Source organism: Myodes glareolus, chromosome 6 (genome assembly GCF_982192425.1).
Source record: "Myodes glareolus chromosome 6, mMyoGla1.1, whole genome shotgun sequence".
In the NCBI taxonomy this organism is placed as follows: domain Eukaryota; kingdom Metazoa; phylum Chordata; class Mammalia; order Rodentia; family Cricetidae; genus Myodes; species Myodes glareolus.
In genome coordinates, this window is record NC_142031.1 from 31874481 (window position 1) to 31894616 (window position 20136).

Below are 20136 nucleotides of genomic sequence, written 5' to 3' on the forward strand. Positions count from 1 at the left end.
TCCTTGCTCTCATCTTTGTCCTTCCTCCATCTTGACTATCCCATTCTCTCAAGTTCTCTACCCCACTCACTTCCCCCTAGTCTTCTCCTTCTGCCATCCATATTCCCCAACATGCTCCCAATTTTGTCAGGTGATCATGTCTATTTCTCTTTTCCAGGTGGATCTATGTATGTTTCTCTTAGGGTTCATCTCATTACTTAGCTTCTCAAGGATCATTAACTATGAGCTCAATATCCTTTGCTTTACAGCTAGTATCCACTAAAGAGGGAGTACATACCTTGTTAATCTTTCTGGGTCTGGGTTACCTTACTCAGAATGGTTCTTTCTAATTCCAACCATTTTTATGCAAATTTCAAGACGTCATTGTTTTTTACTGCTGAATAGTAGTCTAATGTGTAAATGTGCCACATTTTCTTTATCCATTCTTTGGTTTGAGGGGCATCTAAGTTCTTTATAGGTTTTGGCTATTACAAATAATGCTGCTATGAACATAGTTGAACAAATTTTTGATTGAAAAAGACATTATGGGGCTAGCAAGAAACATGGCACTAGAAAAATTCCTAGGAATCCACAAGGATGACCCCAGCTAAGACCCTAAGCAATACAGCAATTGGTGCCTGAACTGGCCTTGACCCATAATTAGACTAATGAATATCTTTATATTACAACAGAAGCGATATCCAGCAACTGATGAAAACAGAAACAGACCTGCATCGGAGCACTGGACTAACTCCCAATGTCCAACTGAACAGTGGGAGGAGTGAGAATATGAGCAAGGAGATCAAGACCATGAGGGGACACCCACTAAAGCAGTTTACCTGAGCTAATGGGAGCTCACCAACCCCAGCCAGACAGGGAAGGAAACAGCATAGGTTCAAACTAGTCCCTCTGAATGTGGGTGACAGTTGTGTGGCTGGAGCAGACTGAGGGGCCACTGGCAGTAGCACCAGGATTTATCCCAACTGCTTGAACTGGCTTTGGTGAATGGATAACTTGCTCAGCCTGGATATAATAGGGAGAACCTTGGACCTTCCCAAAGGCAATATGTGTTACCCTCTCTGAGGAGTGGATGGGGTTGGGATAGAGGGTTGGAAGAGAGAATGGAAGGAGAGGAGGGAGTAGGAACTGAAATTGTTACGTAAATTGAAAAAAGATAGTTTGTTTTGCAGGCAAATGAATGGAACTAGAAATAAAAAGTCATTCTGAATGAGGTTAACCAGAACCAGAAAGACAAACATATTATGTACTCATTTATGAGTGGAGATTAGTTATAAAGTAAATAATAACCAGGCTACAATCTACAGCCCCTGAGTAATAACAAGGAGGGCCCAAGGGGGACACACAGATTTCTCTGAGAAGGGGAAATAGAATCAATCTCCTTCTTAAACTGGGGATGGAGGGCAGTGATGGAGAGTGGGGACATGAGGGATTGGTTTGGGTGTATTGGATTTGGAACAGAGGGGAAGGTTAATGAAAGAGATGTCTTGATAGGTGCTGCATTACAAGTTTAGGGAGAACCTGGAGTCAGGGAAACGAAACTCCCAGAAATCCACATAGGTGACCCCAGCAATAATGTAGATGACTCCTAGCAATAATGGAGAAGGTGCCTAAACTGATCATCTGTAATCTAATAGCTTATCACACTAATTATCATCAGAGAGCCTTTATCCAGTAACTCAAGGAAGCAAATGCAGAGATCCACAGCCAGTTGGGTCAGGCTTTGGCTGTTTAAGTGCTGTTTAAGAGAGGGAGGAGGGAGTGTAAGAGTTTTGGGAGTCAAAGTCTTGGTAGGGGAACCCACAGAGACAGAAGACCTGAGCTCATTGGCTAAGGAGCCTGCATAGGACTTGCCTAAATCCTCTTCATGTGTGAAACAATTGTGTAGCTTGGCCTGTTTGTTTTACTCCTAGCAATGGGATGAGGACCTGTACTTGGCACTTGAGCTGACATGCTGGATTGCCTAGTCCAGTGTTGGTGCAGGACAAGTAGCTTGATCCTGCCGCCACTTGATGGGCCTTGCTTTGTTGACCCCCATGGGATTCCTGCCATTTTCTGAGCAGAAACTGAGAAGTAGTACATAGGGAACAAGTAGACTAGAGTGAGGAATTGGGAGGAGAGGAGGGAGGGGAAAACTGTGATTGGTATGTAAAATAAATTAAAATTTTAGTTAATGAAAAATAATAACTGATTATCATCAAAATATAAAAAAGACATGGAAGAAGGAAATGTTTGCTGCTGACCTGCTTATCCTCATATGGGCTGTTATGTCCATTCCTTTACTGGATGAAGACCATGTTTCTTTGGGATACCAATGTAACTAATGAAGAACTGAGACATCCAGCCTCATGGACTGAACAATTACTGGATTTATGAACTATCTATTGACAGATAATTATTAGTTGGCTAACTGGACCACCATTTTAGTGAACCATATGCAATGATTGATATGCATAATGATAACATTATATATACATATATTCAGTCTGTGCCTTTTGTTTGTTTTTCTAGAGAACTCTTACTAAGACAGACCAAACAATCAAAGAGTTATTAGCAACTGATGACAGTTGGGAGAGGGAAAGTTAGTTTACGTCAGAGTTGTCTCCTAAAAGTCTGCCCATGTTCCACTGAATGGCTCTACAACCATGCGCTTGTTAGCAGTCATGGATTCAATACCTTTGAAAAAGTAGTACATGAAATTAGGAGAGAAAAGTTATAGGGTATATAGAAAGAGTTGAAGGATAGTGGGTGTGCATTTGATTAAAATGTATGAGTATATGAAATTCTTAAAGAATAATTGTTTTAAAATTGAGTAAACAACGAAAGTTTAATTTTCTGTACTTTTCTTCACATTACTTAAAGCAAAAATGTAAGCATTCAATTTAAATATGTGTAAAAATAAAGCACTCATATGTTTATACTGGGTGTTTTTATTGAGAGTTACTTTCTAGATGGATGTTAGTGTAAAAGTTGGTGAGGTCAAAGAGATGGTTCGTTGGATAAAATCAATTGCTGACAAGCCTTAGGATCTGAGTTCAGTCTTCAGAACCCACATAATGCACACAGAGAACCTACTTCTGCAAGTTCGTCTCTTGACATCAACATGCACATACCACTCGCGAGCACAAACAGCAATGCAATGTATACTAAAATACAATTTTAAAACTTAAAATGAAAACGAGAGAAGTTATTAACATTGAAAGCAGAAATGGTATTTATGAACAAAAGTTTAAATTGTGCACGTGAGCATGTAAGAGACTCACACAAAGAGAATAAAATCTAGTTAAATAAAGCTTTATGAAGTATTCAATAAAATTATGGATCTAGGTCTCTTCTTGGCTGAAATACAGCTTTGATATTCATGGAATATACCACATTTGGTATACTTTGATTGAATATTTATGAATTTTCATAGTTAATATGCAAAGTTATGCTGAAGAATTTTAATGCTTTTTATTTTTACAGTGTTTCCACACGTGCATTTTATCATTACCATTTTTCACCATCAGCTCTTTATCAGGTAAGCTTGTTAGGCATATTATTCTGGAGTGGTTGCAGGCCCATTTATGGGTGGTTATTCAGGGCTTTGGCACAGGCATCTTTCTCATAATTAATATGTTTTTTATTGTGGAAATATTTGCTGCTAAAACACAAATGTCCTTTAAAAATAGATAGAATTTTTATACTCAAGAGTCCAATTAGGAGTTCTTGGAGAATTCTAGCTCTGGTGTGTGTTTTGAGACTTGAGAATATTATCCCTTAAAGAAACATATTTGTAAAATATTAACGGTGCAAATGTCTCTTGGCCTCAAGTGGAAATGGCTAGAATGATCATGACATGTTATTAAACATGATAGCTGCTTTGGAGCTCATCTCTCAGAGGGACTTTTTCAGTCTCCCACTTGCATGTCTTGAATCTCTCTTCACTCCATAATTTTCTCTATTATTTGAGCACCAAGCAAATAAAAACAAATATAAACTGAGTGTTACACTTTAAAAATTAACATAATAGGAAAATAAACAGCATTCCCTTCATCAACTTATACCTAAATACCACCAGAGACTAGTCTTTGATCCAGATACCAAGTTCTTTGTATTTGTGGTTTGGATGGAGGAATTGTTGGAGAAAACAGCAAACATATGAATTAAGTTTTAGTTTTTTAGAGGTAATACTCATGATTTTAATTATTATAATCATCACTATTATTATTGCTCATCAACTACTACTTGGGATGACTGTGTCGGCGAAAACCAACCATTTTTTTCATTGAATTTGAAACTATCTCTACAGTAGGAAATGCACACCTAATACTATCTATTAACTTGATTAAAGTTTATGATTTAAAGGTATATGAGTATAGTATTTACTATTGCTTTCTTAAATTGATATGTTATAATATTATCTTCTAATTATTTATGTTTATACCCATAGAGCAGTGAGGTGTTCAGCCTGGGTGAGAGGGGCTCCCTGAAAACAGTAATGGTTAACATACAGAGAGGTTTGTCACGATGCAGAGAAAGATCAGTGAGTGCGTAGTAAACAGACATCTGCATCACTCTTAACCCACCCACCCAGCCCCGAGGACTATGAAAGAAGAAATGTTAGAGACAAGGTAAGAGTGCCACTAAGCCCAGATGCTGTGATATTGAGGTTTCAACCATGTGCACAGCAGCTGAATGTACACAGAAGCTGTGGGTACATGCCCAAGATTGCTCCCTCCAGTTTTCCAGAAGGAAAAGTGGAGATGCTCATGAGAGCACATCCCTTCTTGAACAGCAAATGACTGATAATGGTTGATGGAACACGAGATGTTAATTTCTCTACTAATATCAGCACAGAGGAACTAGGAAATAAAAAAAAAGTTCAGAGGGTCTAGGAAGCTTTGCATCCAAATAGACGGGTTCCAAAAGGCCAGTACATGCAGTAGAAACAAGTCCCAGTGCCTTTATCAATGACTTCTCAGTCAACTCCCCTTGTCAGCCACATTCAGAGAGTCCGGTTTGATCGCATGCTCATTCAGTCCCTGTCCAGATGAATTTGGTGAACTCCCATTAGAACAGGCACACTTTCCTGGATGTAGGGTGGAGGGCCTTGGATTTCCCACAGGGCAGGGTTCCCTGCCCTCTCTTAAGAAGGAAGAGGGAGGAATGAGGGTGAGTGGGGGAGCAGAAGGGGAATGGGAGCAGAGGAGGAAGTGTAAATTTTTTAATGGAAAATAAATAAATAAATAAATAGAAAGAAAATAAACCAGAAAAAAAGGCTCAGAGGGGAAGAACGAAGGAAATAATAGTGGGGGAATATAGTCATTAGACTTTGTGTGAGTGTAGAAAACTGTCAAAAATAAAGAAAGCTGCTTGGTTATTATCAATTGTTCATTCTTAAGCACTTTAGAATGTTTCACATGTCAGAAAAATGATGAAATTTTGTTAAAATGAACTAAGAAAAAGAAATCCCAAATCATCAGTTTTTAGAAAATAGAGCCCTGTAAGTCCAAATGTTTCAGAAGCACATACTTCTTTTTTTTTTAAAGTAAATTTTATTAAATTATAAAAGTTTCCATTTCCGCCCCTCTTCCCAACACCCTCCCACTCCCCCCACTCCCTCTCCTCCTCCCTCTTCGTCCCTTAGGGCAGTCAGGGTTTCCTGCCCTGTGGGAAGTTCAAGTTCCTCCCCCCACCCTCCAGGTCCAGGAAGGTGAGTGTCCAAACAGACTTGATCCCCAAAATCCAGTATATGCAGAGGAAACAGGTCCCAGTATCATAGTCAATGGCTTTTCAGAAAGACTTCAGGCCAGCCACATTCAGAGAATCCGGCCAAATTCCGAGAATCAGGTTAGATCACTTCCTCGTTCAGTCCCAGTCCAACTGGCCTTGGTAAACTCTCATTAGATCCGTTCCATTGTATCAGTAGGTGATAGCATCCCTCGCAGTACTGAAACTGGAGTTAAAAGTGGTTATAAGTTATCCAGAGTGGATTCTGGGAACACAACTTGAGTTTCCTGGTAGAGTAGCAAGTGTTCCTAACTCTGGAGCTACCTGTACAGAAAGAATAATGTTATTAATAGTACAGTGGAATATTTATATGGATTGAATCATTCTAAATACATATATTTATACGTTTAAACAATTGTCAATGTCACAGTATTTTTTTCGATGAACTCCAGTGAGTGTAGAGACTCATGGCTGCACAAGATGCTGAGAACAAGTGGTGGTTATATTCTCAGGCCTAGACAAATCATTTATGTCACCACCTCTCAAGACCAGGGGCAACAGAAAGAGGAGGATGCATTAAGGACATAGGAACTGGGATACAGGGAGAAGGGCTGAAAATGCCTTCTGGGCAAGCAACCATTGCGTTAAGAAATGCTCACAAACTGCAGAGAAATGCCTTGGGTCTGATATCAACAGTCAGGCATGGGTAGAGAAGAGAGGAATTGAGATGTCATAATCCTCAGTGCTGATTTATTTCCTACTGATAAATTCAGGAAGAACGGGTGCTATTGTCTTCAGTTGTAATCCCACTGGTGACTACACCAGGCTCTAATGGATTAGTCTAATTCTCTGGCCACAGAGATGACCCAGCTTAAACTAAATGAATAATAGAGCCAAGTCAAACATTATGAATCTGACAAAGAAACAAGTTAGAAGGAAGGAAGATTGCTGGGGCTCATAGAGGTAGGAAGAAAATGACAAAGAGAAAGAGAGAGGAAGCAACTAATAGAGTTTCTAATACTAGATACTGTAACCAGCTAAAAGAATAAGTAATATAATGTTAGATTATGGCCCAATGTATAAAATAAATATATATGAGTCTTTACTATCATAAATTTTGTGCAAAAAGTAAGTATCAAAATTAGACAATACTCTGAAAAATATTTTTGAAAACTCTTAAGTCTTCAAAGAAAAACTAAACTATAATAGTTTAATGTTATGATAAATTTAGTGTATTGTGATGAGTTTGGGGTCAGAAATAAAGTATTAGTTAAAATTTAGCTTATATAGATAAAATAAGAACACAATAACATGATGTTATTCACCAATTATAAACCAAGATACCTTATTAATATTAGATAATTATAGGAAAGTTAATGGTGAGATTTCTATGTTGTCTTTCTATTTGTGTATAGCTTAAGGTTTTCTGAAAACAAAAAGTTGCAGGATTTTTTATTGATTTGTTTTAATTTTCAGTTGTATGTAATTGTGTTTATCTGTATGTGAGTACATTCATGTGAATGCAGATGTGTTTGGAGCTGGCAGTAGTGGACTGCTTGATGCAGGTGCTAGGACTGGAACATGGGACATTTGAAAGAACAGTGCAAGCTCTTAATCAATAAGCCAAGCAAACTCTCCAGCCTTGAAAACAATCATTTTACGAACTTCTGTTAGTCATGTGTGATGATGCTTACATAAAATTTATTATCCATTCACAAAAATAATTTTGACAGTTCCTAAATAGAAGATTTAAGAAAGAGTAGGTATAACAATCAGATGAAACCAAAGACAAGTCAGTGAACTGTCAGAATGAAAACACAGACACATTTCAGTTTTGGTCATGAAAAACTGAAAACCACTAACTCAGAAGAGTTTACAAGAAAACAACCTGGAAAACAGTCAGCAGGAAACAGTAAGAGGAGTATAGGCTTCATGTAATATTCATATTGTGGTGTAGAAAATTAAATTGAATGATTTAAAACTGGGCTTCAGTGCTCTTCAATAATAACACAGCTAAAGAACTTGAAATTATCCCTGATCATTAAGAGTTTCAGAGGGATCCAGACAGGTCCCCCTTTACTGATATTAATAAGTCCTCAAAGGATGCCCACTACTAATAATCCTAGCTCTCTAAGACACCATAAAGACATTGACCACCACTTTCACTAATAAATATAGTTATTATTCAACAAACAACTCCCCCTTTGATTTACTTGACTCTAGAGGGGTTCCCACGTGTCCAAGGAGATATCCCCAGATTGTTCCTTGGGCAGCTGAGGAGAGGACGCCTGAACTGGCCCTATCCTATAGCCACACTGATGAATATATTACATATCACCATAAAACCTTCATCTGGCGATAGATGGAGACAGAGACCCACACTGGAGCACTGGACTGAGCTCCCAAGGTCCAAATGAGGATCAGAAGGAGGGAAAACATGAGCAAGAAGTCAGGACTGCAAGGGGTGCGCCCACCCACTGAGACGATGGGGCTGATCTAATGGGAGCTCACAAAGGCCAGCTGGACTGGGACTGATGGAGCATGTGATCAAACCAGACTCTCTCTGAATGTGGCTGTCAATGAGGACTGATGAGAAGCCAAGGACAATGGCACTAGGTTTGTTTCTACTGCATGTACTGGCTTTGTGGGAGCCTAGTCTGTTTGGATGCTCACCTTCCTAGACCTTGATGGAGGGGATAGGACCTTGGACTTCCCACAGAGCAAGGAACCCTGACTGCTCTTTGGAGTGGAGAGGGAGGGGGAGGGGGGAGGAGGAAAAGGGGTGGGCTTGGGGGAAGGAAATGGGAGGAGGGGGAAATTTTTAATAAAAATAAAAAAAGTCCCCTTTCCAAGTATAAACCATAAACTCTTTCCTCGAGCAGGTGAGGTCCAAGGCTCTGCATAGCTGGCCATTTTCTCCACACCCTCTTTGCCTGGCCTCACATTCCAGCTTGCTTTGTAGAAAATAATTTGAGGCCTTTGAGAATGAACACTGCAAACATTGCAAAGACATATCGAGAGTGTTGGGGCTTAATATGTGATACCAATGAATGTTGATACTATGAAAAATAAAAGACAAGGAAAAAATAAAGCATATTTAACAAATGATTCTCGCATAGCTGAATATCAACATGTAGAAAAATAAAAACAGACCCATATCAATCACTATGCACAAAACTAAAGTCCAAATAAATCAAAGACCTCAACATAAAGCCAGTCACACAGAACCTTGTAGAAGGGAAAGTGGGAAGTACTCTTGAATTCATTGGCACAGAAGACCACTTCCTAAACATAATCTCAGCAGCACAGACATTGAGAGTAACAATTAATAAATGGGACCTCCTGAAACTGAAAAGCTTCCATAAAGCAAAGGAAACAGTCAACAAGACAAAACAACAATCTACAGAATGGGAAAAGATCTTTACTGACCCCACATCAGACAGAGGTTTGAGCTCCAAAATATTCAAAGAACTCAAGAAATTGGTTATCAAAAGAACAAATAATCCCATAAAAAATGGAGTACAGACCTTAACAGAGAACTCTCAACAGAGGAATTTAAAATGGCTGAAAAACACTTAAGGAAATGTTTAACATCCTTAGTCATCAGTGAAATTAAAACAACTCTGAGATTCCATCTTATACCTGTAAGAATGTACAAGATAAAAAACACTGATGACAACTTATGCTGGAGAGTTTGTGGGGTAAAGGGAATACTTCTGCATTACTGGCAGGAATGCAAGCTGGCACAGCCTCCTTTGGATGTCAGTGCAATTTCTCAGAAAATTAGGAATCTACCTTCCTTAAGACCTAGTAATACCACTTTTGGGTATATACCCACAGAATGCTCAATCATGTCAAAAAGACATGTGCTCAACTATGTTTATAGCAGCATTGTTTGTCACAGCCAGAACCTGGAAACAACCTAAATGCCCCTCGACCAAAGAATGGATAAGGAAAATGTGGTACATTGACACAATGGAGTACTACATGGCAGAAAAAAATAACAACACCTTGAATTTTGCAGGAAAATGAATGGAGCTAGAAAATATCATCTTGAGTGAGGTAACCCAGACACAGAAAGACAATTATCACATGTACTCACTTATAAGTGGTTTTTAAACATAAAACAAAGAACACTAGCTTACAAAACACAATTCCAGAGAACTTAAAGAACAATGTGGACACTAAGAGAGACATACATTGACTTAATCAACATAGGAAGTAGAAAATGACAAGATATCCTGAGTAAACTGGGAGCATGGGGAACTTGGGGGAGGGTTGATGGGGAGGGGAGAGGCAGGGAGAAGATCAGAGAAAAATGTAGAGCTCAATAAAAATCAATAAAAACAATTTAAAAATTAAAAAAAGAAAATAAAAGACAAGAAAAAATAAACCTTTAAATGGGATAGTTGAATTTTGTGTGTTTGTTCATATATGAACACATATGTATATACATATATGCATACTTACATGTGGCTTTATGACTATATACACATATATGAATTGATGTGTAAAATGCACACACTATAATGTACATTCTATATGCATTTATGCATATATATTTATATGTACATTTTCACAATATAGATTTGTATGTTAACATATTTATACATATACAAAACAGAGAAATAATTACAATTTTGAAAAAGTGTATTAATTATTAGATGATGCAGGAGAATAAATTAAGTGAAATAAATGAAAAAAAACCTAGATGAGTACACATGGTTGAAAAGTTTAACAGTAATTTTTGTAGAGGAAATAATTCTGTCCAAATGACAATGTACTGATTTCATAATACACTCTGCTGAATGTTCATAATTAGAGGCATTAAAATTCCCCATAAGTTTTGCAAAGTTAGTAAATGATCTTGAGATTCTCCATGGAATTTCAGCTAATCACTGCTCAGCTTCAGAGAATGACACGTGATGGTCCAAAGGGCTACTCAGTCCCCTTACATAAACAAATGTATTTGTCGTGAATAAGGCTAGAGAAATGGCTCAGCAGTTAATAACAATTGCAGTTTTTCCAGACAAATAAAATACAGTTCCCAGTAACCAGATCAGGAAACTCACAATTGTTGTCACTTTAGCTCCAGGAGGATACGACTTCCTCTGCTGACCTCAGTGAGTACCTGCACTCATTTGAGCATACACACATACACTCACACATTCAAACATGTGCACACACACATATACACACACACACACAAGCACACACAACAATTAGCACATAGACCTAATTTAGAAATAAAGAAAATCATATATATGCAAACAGTACTTTTTAAAGGCATATTAAGAAATTATGAGAATACCAAATTTCTAATAGAATTGTATTTATCCATTATTTCTAAATGGTATAGTATTTAGAGTTTGTTGTTAGTTTTATTTTTGATAATGGAAGGTTCTGGAAAATTATGAAACATTATAAATGAACAGTTTAGAAACTATCATTTTCTCACAGAATGTATGAAAGAAATAAACTAATGTCTTCAGAATTTCATAACCTCATAAACTTGAATTACTTATATGACTATTGATTTAATAATAGTTAATTATTTTCACACTGAGTTTGAGTTTGCTATTTAGCTGAAGCAAAATAAAAGCATCTATTTAATTATGAAGTTTGGCAGGACTAACACTGACTAATTTTAGACTTTCAACTGGCCTTTCCTAAATTGTGCTGCACGTTAGTCGGTTTTGGCATAGGAAAGTCACTGCACATTGCGAAAATCTTGATGCTATTCTGATGGATAGCTTTCTATTAATAATGTCTGCAACTTCTCCTGCTATGTTTTCTTAAAGCCTTGTTACCAATTTGTCATAGTCCATGCCTTCCTATTTAGTCCCTCACAGTGTCAAAACAGATTGTCACCTCCTCCGACTCCTCCCTCACACTCCCACACTACCCTCCCAATCTGACATCCTCTTCTTTTTTTTAAAAAAAAAAATGCACTGAGTCTGTTTAGTGCTGCCCCCATATCCGTGAATGAAGTCATCAAATGATGAAACAACACAGGAATATCACTAAATTTAACAATTCATTCTTTTGATTTCATGCTTCCCCAATTATGTCTTAAATATTGAGATTTGTTAGCTTTGGGTTCTGTATGTTTTGAGTTGCATTTGTCAATAGGAAGCCAGTAGTGTGCTTGTGAGTATGTGCGTTGGTGCATGGGTTTGTTGCACATATACAAGTTTTCCCATGTAGAGGTCAAAGGTTAATATAGCTGCAATCAATCTCAATGTTCTGTATCCAAACATGATCTCCCACTATAAGATATAGTGCTGTCATCTGGGTAGTCTCACCAGCCAGCTTGCCCCAGAGATCCTGTCTCCACCTCCTGATAGCTGAGATTTCAGGTGGACTACTGTTCCCAACTGGCTTTTTGACATGGATTCTGGAGGTTTGGATTCAGTTTTTCATATTTGCACACCAAGGGTTCTCTCTATCTACAGAGCCACTTCCCCACCATGCTCATATTTTCACAGTAGTAGAAAGAATGTGAGGTAGAACTGTGGTTTTCCTCCTAAGCCATACAAGTAGCCAGCTGTCAGCACATTGTAATAGAATTGTTTCCTAGATGTCTTGATACTTTTCAAGAAATGAACTTCTAGGTTCTTGTTTTGCTATTTTTTAGCAGCTATATTTAGCTTTATATGCAAATAATATTGACATATTTAATAAAATGTTTATTAATGACTTCACATTAATCTCTTCATTGGAGTTCCCAGCTTACACTTTTTATCTTTATTATCATATGCAGGTCAGGCTAGCCTATTAAGTGATAAAAATTTGCTTCTCTATAAACTCTATCAATCATGGAAATAATAATTATAAATTATTGTTATTGTAGTTAGTATGTGAGACATGACTTTAGATGTTTCAACATTAAATAAATTCATTTGAGTTACGTGCCGAAGAAAAGTGGCCAGGAAAAAGTCATGCAAGAGATGGCTGTTCAGGAACATCACCATCTGACCCTCCAGTAAAGTCAATGGAAGCAAGAGATAGACAAGGAACCACACTAACACAGAATGTGGGTTCAGAAATGTCTAGCTCGGGGACAGCGAGAAGCCTCAGCAGTTAAGAGCACTGGCTGGTCTTGCAGAGGACCCAGAATCAATTCCCAGCAGCTGGAAACAATCTGCAACATGCGTTCTAGAGGCCCTGCTGCCCTCTTGTGGCCAATGGACGCACCAGGCTTACAGATGATGCACAGACAAATGAGCAGGTGAAAAACTTATGCACATTAAGTGACATAATTTCTAAAATAATTACAAAATAAAATGTCTAATAAAACATCTCAAAGGGCATTCTGGAGAAGAATTTATCCAAAATTTCTGTCCTACTTTGGGTCAAAAGACTAACAAATTTAGTAGACTTAAGGAATGGTTTTTTTAATTTAGGAAAAAGAGAAACCAGAGTCAAGCATAATATCCATGCAATGTAGAGCAAAGCAGCCTACACTTCTTAAGGACTGTTTTCAGAAAACAGATTTTCGTCTTTGCTAGCAAGTATCGATTCCACAAATTTTATCAAAATGTATTGTCTGAAATATTAAATAAATAATGGCTATCTTTGTGAAAATGATCAAGTGTAAACAATCAGGAGATCTTCATGAACCCAGGAATATGCTCACGCCTGATAACTGCACTGTAGGAAGGGGACATGGGTATCCTCTGCTCCTGATATAGTTGGTACATTATCACATTTTTAAATTTATTATATCTCTTTTATTTGTTTCATGTGTATAACCGTGGAGTTAGGAGATAGCTTGTAGTACACTGTTCTCTCCTGACACAATGTGGAGCCTGGCAACCCACCTCAGGTTGTCAACCCTGACAGGATGTGCTTTACCTGCTGAGTTGTTCTGTTGGCCCCAAGGTAGATAATCTCTGTCATTTTGAAAACCAGGGACATTGAGACCACTTCTCCAGGCAACTCAGGTAGAAAGAAAAAAAGGAAAGAAAAAAAAACAGTGTCATAACGCATGTCCTGTCAATTTGGCTTTAGAGAGAAATCTTAACATGACGTACTTGTATGTCTATGATTTTGAAAATAGCAATGTGTACATATTTTCAAATTTTGTTATTGTGTCTACTTTTGAATTCATATAGTTCACACAGTATTAAATGAAACCCAAGACAGTGGTGGTTATCAGAAACATTGGAAGAAAATTTTCTTAGTAGTTAACTCACGGTATCATTTAAAATGCAACTTTTACTGGAAATATGTACTTCTGGCATAATTTAATTCCATCCACTTATACCCCAAATTCCCTTTCTTTAAAGAGAGATTTGTATTCTGCACATATGGCTCATATTTTGTTTTAACATTCATATAATTTTTCAGAGAGATGAAATTAATCTATATAGATTTGATTTTCCCTATTTTAAAACCAAGATGTGGCCAGCAAGCTCACTTAAGAAGGAATCAGAATCAATATGTAATTAAGGCAGTCACATGCAAGATTAAAATTTATCATTGTAGCAGAAACACAATGAGAAGTTTGAAGTTGAGAGTCAGGTGCTGCCCCCAGTAAACAGGGTGTGACATGGTGCGCAGCCAGATATTATGCCAACTATATTAACAGATATTCAAGAAGATAATATAATGAATATACAATTATGAGTTTGAATGAGAATATGATATAGATAAAATTGGGAATGCTTTGGGGGTTAATGATGCACGTTCATAATTTAAAGGTAGGTAGTAAACTGCAAGTAGTAAGATTCAATTACAGAGACTATAAGATGAAGTCAGAAATATTCTCGTGAAGCAGGGGGTACCCAGCATCCTTCTACAAATAAAGCCTCCTACCGTCACGGCTGATCACACTTCTATTCTAATAATTTAGTTTATGAGCATAACAGAGAGACTGAATAGTTGGTGTTGCATTAAGCAATCTTATTATTTTATCATACTGATACATTGCCTTTTAGTAAAAGGAAAGTTATTAGACTTTACAAAGGGAATTTTTAAACCAGGGATAACTATGTGCAAGGCCTAAATAAACTAGGAAATGAAAATGAAAAGACCATTTATGAATGGGGAAAATAATGTCAGTGGTAGCTTGCAAGAGGACAATTGGCAGTTATAGCTAAGCATCATTCTGCGAATGGTAAGAGTGTTGAGTGGAGGCATACATTTTCATGATTACCCAACAAATTTACCAGAGGTGGAGGAATTCCTTATAATGTTTTCCCCAGAAACAAATAGATATCGATTTATGGACATTTTTATTTCATTACTTCTAAAAGTTTATCCTTACTATTTTTCTTAAAGGGAGTTGAAGCTTACTATATGATAGATTTAAACTGCTGAATGCTTGCATGCCATATTTTTTACAAGGAGAGTAATTCTACTTAAGAGTACTTTTCTTCAAGGGAAATAAAATTGTCCACAATCTATGCAAATTATATGGAGAGCGTGGATCTGAATGAAATGTTCATAGCCTTAACTGACAGATTATTAGATACTAAGAAAAGAATATACAGTATTATGCTCTGAAAATTTACAGGCATGAAAGTGAAGCACACATTAAGATTCTATTTAAAGAAAACATAGCAGGCCATTGAAAAGTTAGGTATTAAGTTGCATCCTTTATTTTTGCCAACAAAACATCCAAGTGTGTATAAATATTTTGTGGGCTCTCATTGTCTATGGGTGATTTTGTTCAGAAATGTAATTGCAAAATAACGAAAGCAACAAAACAAGTGTTCAAAATATTCTTCCTTATAACTCTCTCTCCTCCATAGGCATGCACCTTGCCTGGGAAGCTCAGGACAAGATAAGCCAAACCTGAGGGCATGAAAATACAGGAGTAAACCCTGTCACCCTTGTCTTCCAACGGAAAGATGCCCTCCTAAATCTACCCATTACTTCCTGTGACAGGTGAGAGAGCTGGCCCTGGGGTCACCGGAGTGGGAAAGCTAGCTCTGAACCTCATTGGCTATAATACAGGAGAAAGCAGTCTCTGCTTCCTGTCCTGTGTCATAGAAATTCTGCTGTCTTATATCTGTAGGTTCATTCCCTTTACATGCTCCAAGAGTTCATAGATTTGGAAGATACTGTGGTGGGCCTACTCACAGACATGGGTCTGAGACTGAATGGTAGCTAGCTTGATCAGTTTGCGAGGTTTCCCTCATCAACGTTATCATGCTAGGTCTCCAGCACTGCCTCAGCTAGTTCACACAGTGCACCCTACAGCAAGGAGTGGGACAGTTTTCCTGCTCTGCAGTCCTCAGATCCTGGTCACCTCACTCACATTGCCCAGACATAGCTCTAGGCAATGGCCCATGTCCCATGTTTCATGGCTCCAGGTGTCAGCACCAGCCACCCAGATTATCATGGTCTCAGACATGGCATAATCTCAGACACCTGCATGGTTTTAGGTGGCTGACCAGACTTTAGTTACCCACATGCTTTTAATGACAACAGGAGCCCCAGAAATCAATTTAGTTCCCGGCTGCTGCAGGGTCATATACCCAAACAAGGCCTTCTACAGCAGTTTGGCCCAAACAGATGTCGTGGCCCCAGGTGATGGAGTCCCTGGTGTGTATGCTTTATGTGTAGAATGAATTTTGATTTAATTTATATGTAGAACAGAATGCATTTTGTTCAAGCATTCTCATGCCACTGGGTGGTGGTGGCACATGCCTTTAATCCCAGCACCCGGGAGGCAGAGGAACAGGGAATCTCTAAATCTGAGGCCTGCCTGGTCCAGGACAGTCTAGAATACATCAAGCAACCCTGCCTTGAAAATGGCTTTAAAAAACAAGATGGAAAAAGTTTTCTCATGGTGTTTCCACCTCACATCCCTCAGATCCCTGTCTAGCTTCAGTTTCATCAGAATGGTGTGATGTGATCTTGTAGTTGATGAGTTTACATAGACACATAGTCTTTGCTAATTTTTTTTTATCTCAGTATTCTCTCTGTGCTGTATAGTTCTGTGAATTTTTTTAATTATTATTTTTCCATTCAATTATTTACACTACCTTCCCTCCTCTCAATCCCCTCCTGCTCCCCACACCCCTGCCTCCCTCTCCCACCCTGCTTGAGAGAGGGCAGGGAACCCTGGCCTGTAAGAAGTCCAAGGCTCTCCCCCCTACATCCAGGCCTAGGGAGCTGTGCATCCATGTAGACTAGGGTTCCAAAAAGCCAGAACATGTCATAAAAACAAGTCCCAGTGCCTTTATTAATGGCTTCTCAGTCAGCCCCCATTGACAGCCACAACAGAGAGTCTGGTTTGATTGCAATGGAAGAATGGATAAAGAAAGTGTGGAACATATACACATTAGAGTACTACTCAGCTTGAATTTTGCATGCAAATGGATGGAAATAGAAAACACTATCCTGAGTGAGATAATACAGACCCAAAAAGATGAATATGGTTTGATATATACTCACTCATTTGTGGACTTTAACCATAAACCAAGGTCATTAAGCCTATAGTTCACAAGCCAAAAGAAGCCAAATAACAAGGTTAACCCAAAGAAAAACATATATAGATCCTCCTGGAAATTGGAAGCAAACAAGATTGAAGGGCAAAAATTGTGAGCATGGGGGTGGGGTTAGGGGTGGGGGTGAGGTTGAAGGAAGGGAAGAGGGGGGAGAGGGAAGGAGGAAGGGAAAGACAGGCAAGAGCTTGGGGGAGTGGGAGGGTAGAGATGGAGGACGGGCAGATAAAGGAGCAGGAAAGAAGATACCTACATTAAGGGATCCATTTTAGGGTTGGCAAGAGACTTGGCTTTAGAGGGGATCCCAGGTGTCCACAGGGATGTCTCCAGCTAGGTTCTTGGACAGCAGAGGAGAGGGTGCCTGAACTGTGCTTGCCCCACTATCACGCTGATGATTATCTTGAATATCACCATAGAATCTTCATCCGGTGACGATGGAGATAGAGACAGAGACCCTCATCAGAGCAATGGACTGAGCTCCCAAGGTCCAGTTGAAAGGCAGAAGGAGCGAGAAGATGAGCAAGAAAGTCAGGACTGTGAGGGTTTGGTCCACCATCTGAGGCAGTGTGCCTGTTCTAACAGGAGCTCACCAAATCCAGCTGGACCGGGTCTGAATGAGCATAGTTCTGTGAATCTTAAAGAATGCATAATGTCATGAGTCTTCCATCATAGTTCAATAGACAGTAATTTTACCATCTTAAATCTCCAGTTATGTCCTCCTTTCTTCTGGTTTTTTTTTTCTGTTCACCTAACAACCCCAGGCATTTAAGTGTCTTTAGACTTGTATAGGATGTCTGTTATTGGGGTGATATACTTCCTGTCCTATTCAAATGGGTATTTCAATTCATGTATGGAATGTAAAATCCTCTTGGGCCATTAGTGTCTTGATAGTTCACTTATATTTATCATGACACAGTATTCCATTATACATGCTGGAGTTTGGCCATTCTCTTACTGTGGGACGTCTTGGTTTTTTCTGTTATTTCCAATTTGAGTAACTGGTAATGAAGTTCTTAAGAAAATTGTTTATGTTTTGTGTGCGTAAGTTTTAGGTTTGTCGGAGTAAGTAACTAACAACAGGACTGCATTATAAATCTTTGTCAAGATTAAGAAAGAATGGGGTTGTATCATTGTTTGGTAGGTAAAGAAATTTGCCACCAAATATTTTTACTTGAGTTTTGTCCCTGGAGCCTGGATTTATGTTGCTACTACTTTTACTCAATGTTTGTGAATGATATAGGGTTTGTTTTTAGGGAAATATATTCGCCAATTGTCCTGGCAAAGTTTTCATGAACATACCCTACAGAATTAACCTCCATCCTCTCTCTAGGACAAACTGAAGATATTTGCCTAATATGTATGTAGCCAATTTCCAGTCTCTCCACTCTTTTTCACTGCCATAGTCTCACAATACCAGACAATTCTCAAACTCTTTTTTCAGTATCATAAGGCTTAATGACTTGATTTTTGTTGAAAATACATTTTTTCTGCTTTTTAAAATTTTTTTGTTTCTTTTATCTAAGTTTTATATTTCTCATATATATGTGTATACATATGACGTATGCTTAAATATTTCTTTCTTTGGTGTTAATGTGTTGAATGTTGTCTTTGAAATTTTAACTTATAACAGTTTCATCTTCTGTTACAGGAATGTAATCAGTTTTAGTTTATTTCCTGTAGTGTTGGTTTTTGAGTTAAGCTCTTCTGTAAGCTAGTTAGCCTTGAAGTTCTGGCCTCCTGTTTTTTCTTCAGAACGTAGGATGTGGTAGTTACCATTACACCCAATGACCAAATGATTTTTATTACAAGGAGCGGGACCCCTTGTTTGTTCCAGCCAGCCTGCTAGCTCACACCCCAAATAACCACACAGAAACTATATTAATTAAAACATTGCTTGGTCATTAACTCTAACGTCTTATTGGCTAACTCTTACATAGTAATTTCACCCATTTCTATTAATCTGTGTATCGCCACGTGACTGTGGCTTACTAGCAATATTCTAACCAGTGTCCATCTTAGGGAAGAGGTCCATGCCTTCCCTCTGACTCTGCCCTTCATCCCAGCATTCAGTTCTGCCTTTGCCGCCTACTTAAGTTCTGTCCTGTCAGGCCCAAAGCAATTTCTTTATTCATTACCAATGAAAGCAACAACATAAGGAACTCTTACACCATATTTTAGAATGTAAGCTTATATTACATAAACTTACTAGTGTTTATTGCTAATATAGACTTTTTCTTTTCAATTCCTTGGGTTTTCTGCATAATAAAGTCAGATATTGGGGAGACATCTTCACCTTATCACCCTCATCAATGTACATGTTTGTAGTTCTTTTGTTCCTTCTTGATTTTATTTTACCAAATTGATGAAATTTCACTTCTTTATTGATGGAAAATTTTCATTACTGTTATTCTGAATCATGAATACTGCGGGTTTTTGTCATTTTTTTCTATGTATGTTGGCATAATAACTTAATTTTTCTTTTTAGCCTTTTGATGTGGAGAGTAACACTGATTTTTTTTTCTGTTCATTGTAAATCTTAGCTAGTTATGACCTACAGTTCTTCTTATATCGTTTGATTGGGATTGCGAATGCTTTGCTGAAGATTTCTCACTATAGGGTTGGTGTACATTTTTATTTTCTTGCAGCACCATTGTCAACATAGGATATCAAAAGAATCACGGTAGGAAAATCACTATCATTTATTTTTGACAGGCTTCATGTGATGTTTTCGTTTAGAACTGTGGATTCTTTTAAACAGACCTAAGGGCATTCAGAGAGTATTTTGCTCCTTGAGTGAACTCTGCAAATGTTCCTTTCAATAAGATGCGCACGTCAGCTGTGTTGTACGACTTGGAAAACACAGCTGATATGTGACTAATTACCTTTAAACAGATGGAGGACCGGTTTTTCATTTTGACTTTGGAGGAGAGAAGGGTTTACTTAGGTTACAATTCATCATTGCAGGACA